Source organism: Apium graveolens, chromosome 3, assembly GCF_009905375.1.
Source record: "Apium graveolens cultivar Ventura chromosome 3, ASM990537v1, whole genome shotgun sequence".
Classification (NCBI taxonomy): Eukaryota; Viridiplantae; Streptophyta; class Magnoliopsida; order Apiales; family Apiaceae; genus Apium; species Apium graveolens.
Window position 1 is genome coordinate 175,913,362 of NC_133649.1, and position 3,515 is coordinate 175,916,876.

The following is a 3,515-nucleotide window of genomic DNA, read 5'->3' on the forward strand; positions in this document are numbered from 1 at the left end:
ATAACCAAGTGATTAAATCTCAATAACAAACAAGTATGATCATGATCTAGATCAAAAGCAACCCTATAAGACTTTGTGAAAATATTTGTTTCTGGCATGTAAATCAATTCATTAGGACTTAAACATCCCTCTATTCGTCATCACCATACTCAAATCAACATTAACTTATCAAATATCATAGTTCATCTTAAGGGATCATGCTAAATATGCATGCAAATGCAACTATATGAAATCACATAAAAATAAACAAATATGTCCTAAATGAACAATCATGCAAAAATATGAATGAACTACAACTAAACATGCAATATGAATCTATATGGACACACACTACTAATCCTTACATTATCACCCCCAAACTTAAAATTTTCAATGTCCTTATTGAAGGTAATAATACGGATTATAGGCATACCTAGTTATCGGGAGAGTCACCCTCGTCGGGTGGAGGATCAGGTGGCCAATCAACCTCGCCACCAGTGTCTCGGACAGCAGTACCGAAAGCGTATGTCAAATCTTCAGCAAAACGATGGTGAATGTCGTGCATGGCCTCCATACGCATAGTCACTCGCCTGTACTGCTCATCACCAAGACCAAACCTATCAACTGTCTGTGGCGCTTGAGAAGAACCCTCTGTAGGCACTGGAAGATCCGTCCAGCCATTCTCTACATCATCAAAAATATATCCCAACCCCTTATCATGGGGTGCACCTAAGAATGAATAACTCAAGTGATCTGGCATTCAGTTGAGCTCAAGTGTGGGAGCTTCTTGAATAAATAGTTCAAAACGCTCCTGAAAAATTTTCAGCTCTGCCAACCCAAGAGAATTGAATGGCATATCCAACTTCCTTATCTGCGGAGGTGCATTTAAAACCTGCAGTTGCTCTGTTCCTTCCTTGTCATCATTAACTGATTTCCCCATTTAGGATCTCTCTAAGGTCTCTGACTTTGGCAATTTCTCAAGTTCCAAATTCACGACAGAGTCTACCCACTTTACTTTAAAGCACTCCTCTTTAGCTGTGGGTAACTTTATTTCCTTGAACACATTAAAAGTGACCTTTTGATCGTAAACCTTCATCGTAAGCTCTCCTTTTGTACATCAATCATAGTTCGGCCTGTAGCCAAAAATGGTCTTCCCAAGATAATGGGGATCTTCTTATCTATCTCGAAATCAAGAATTATAAAGTCAACAGGGAAGATGAGTTTATCCACCTTGACTAAGACATCCTCCACTATACCTCGTGGATAAGCGATGGAACGGTCAGCTAGTTGAAATGACATGTATGTTGGTTTCAGATCAGGTAGACCAAGCTTCTTGAAGATAGATAAAAGCATCAGATTGATGCTAGCTCCTAAATCACATAAACACTTGTCGAACGACAAGTTTCCGATGGTTCAAGGAATAGTGAAGCTTCCAGGATCTTTAAGCTTCGGAGGCAACTTCTGTTGTAGCACAACACTGCATTCCTCCATTAGAGCAACGGTCTCTAAGTCATCGATCTTCACTTTTCGAGAGAGAATACCTTTCATAAACCTCGCATAGCTAGGCATCTGTTCAAGAGGTTCAGCGAAAGGTATGTTCATATGAAGTTTCTTGAACACCTCCAAAAACTTCTCAAACTGCTTATCCAGCTTTTTCTTCTGCAACCTCTTAGGAAAATGAGGTGGAGGATAGATCTGTTTCTCCCCTGTATTACCCTCAGGAGGAGTGTGTTCCACAGTAGTCTTCCTTGGTTCCACCTCTGCTTCCTTCTATACTTCTTCTTCAGCCACAACTGTATTTTCTGAAACATGAGATTTTTCAGGCTCTTCGTCTTGCTGAATTTGGGGGCTTGCGACCTTTCCAGACCTTAAGGTGATGGCATTTACCTGTTCTTCAACTTCCCTCTTGCCTGGATTTGTTTCTGTATCACTAGGAAGCGTCCATGGTGGTCGATTCAATAAGGCATTAGCAATTTGCCCTATTTGGTTCTCCAGAGTCTTGATAGAAACAACCTGGCTTTGGCTTATAAGAGCCTGGTTTTTGCAAATAGGCCGCAACTCCTCCAATTCAGATTTTTCATTCTAAGATAGACATGCACCATGAGTTTGTCGTTTTGGTGTAATTTGTTGCTGATAACCAGGAGGGTTGAATAGCTTATTTCCAAACTGTTGGAACGACTGTTGCATCACATTCTAATTGTTGCTCCAGCTGAAGTTAGGATGATTCCAGTTGTAAGGATGATAATTGTCTGGAACTGGTTGCTGTGATCTCTAAAAGTTGTTCACAAACTGAGCTGAGTCACTAGATATAGCGCATTGCTCCGTCACATGCGGACCTGCACACAACTCAAAAACACTAATTATCTTCTTAACACCATAGTTAGCCAGAGAATTTATCTTCATAGACAACGCCTTTTGTTGAGCAGTGATAGCCGGAGCTGTAACCACTTCAAGAACTCCTGCTACCTTGCTCTGTGGACATCTCTGGGTTGGATACTGATATTCATTAGCAGCCATCAGTTCAATTAGATCATAAGCTTCCTCATAACTCTTTGCCTATAATGCTCCGCCTGATGCTGCATCGAGCGTGGATCTGGACTGTGCTCCCAACCCATTGTAGAAACAAGTGATGATCATCCAATCAGGAATTCCATGATGAGGACACTTCCTAAGCATCTCCTTGTAGCGCTCCCAAGCTTCATATAGCGATTCTCCCGTTTGCTGCGTAAATTGAGTAATAGCGTTTCTGAATGCAGCTATCTTTGCCATAGGGAAGAATTTAGTGAGAAAATTTTGAGCAAGATCTTCCCAAGTAGCAATTGAACCAGGTAGTAGAGAGTGTAACCAGCTCTTAGCCTTGTCCCTCAGAGAGAATAGGAACAGTCTCAGCTTCACAGCATCTTCAGAAACACCGTTGAACTTGAAGGTGTCGCAGATCACACTAAAATCCCTCATGTGCATATTGGGATTTTCAGTTGGAGAACCCCCAAACTGGATTGAATTCTACACCCATTAAATTATGTCAGGCTTGATCTCAAAGGTATTAGCTGTGATATCTGGCCGGACAATGCTAGATTGAATGTCATTGATCTTGGGTTGAGAAAAATCCATCAAGGATTTCGTTCGTGCTATTGGATCTCCCATTGTACTGAGTACCTGAAACACAAACAAATAAACCATGAGAGTAAAAGAGTCTGAGTCAGTGAACTTTAATGACCACTGATGACAAGCACATAAACTAAAAATTAACACTGAGTCCCCGGCAGCGGCGCCAAAAACTTGTTAGGGCAAAAACACACGTTAATATTCACGCAATTATACGCGTTCACAAGTAGTATAAGATATAAATCAGATTCGTTCCCACAGAGACTAGTTTAGGTTAAGTTCAATTTATGCACCTATACAACAATATATGGTTATTGCTCACTGCTAAGACAAATAACAAATTGGGTTTTTATTAAACTAAGAGATTATACTAAATAACATTAACTAAGAGAATTGAGGTTGAATTAATATATATGACAAACATGGGATTC

The 3,515-nt window shown here is 40.4% G+C and overlaps 1 non-coding gene across 1 annotated transcript; it reads left to right on the forward strand.

The window, feature by feature from the left end:
- The first annotated feature begins 2,626 nt into the window (after positions 1-2,626).
- On the forward strand, positions 2,627-2,733 carry LOC141716132 (small nucleolar RNA R71). Its single transcript, XR_012572853.1, has one exon. It is a non-coding gene; the product is annotated as a small nucleolar RNA R71 (small nucleolar RNA).
- The last annotated feature ends 782 nt before the right edge of the window (positions 2,734-3,515 follow it).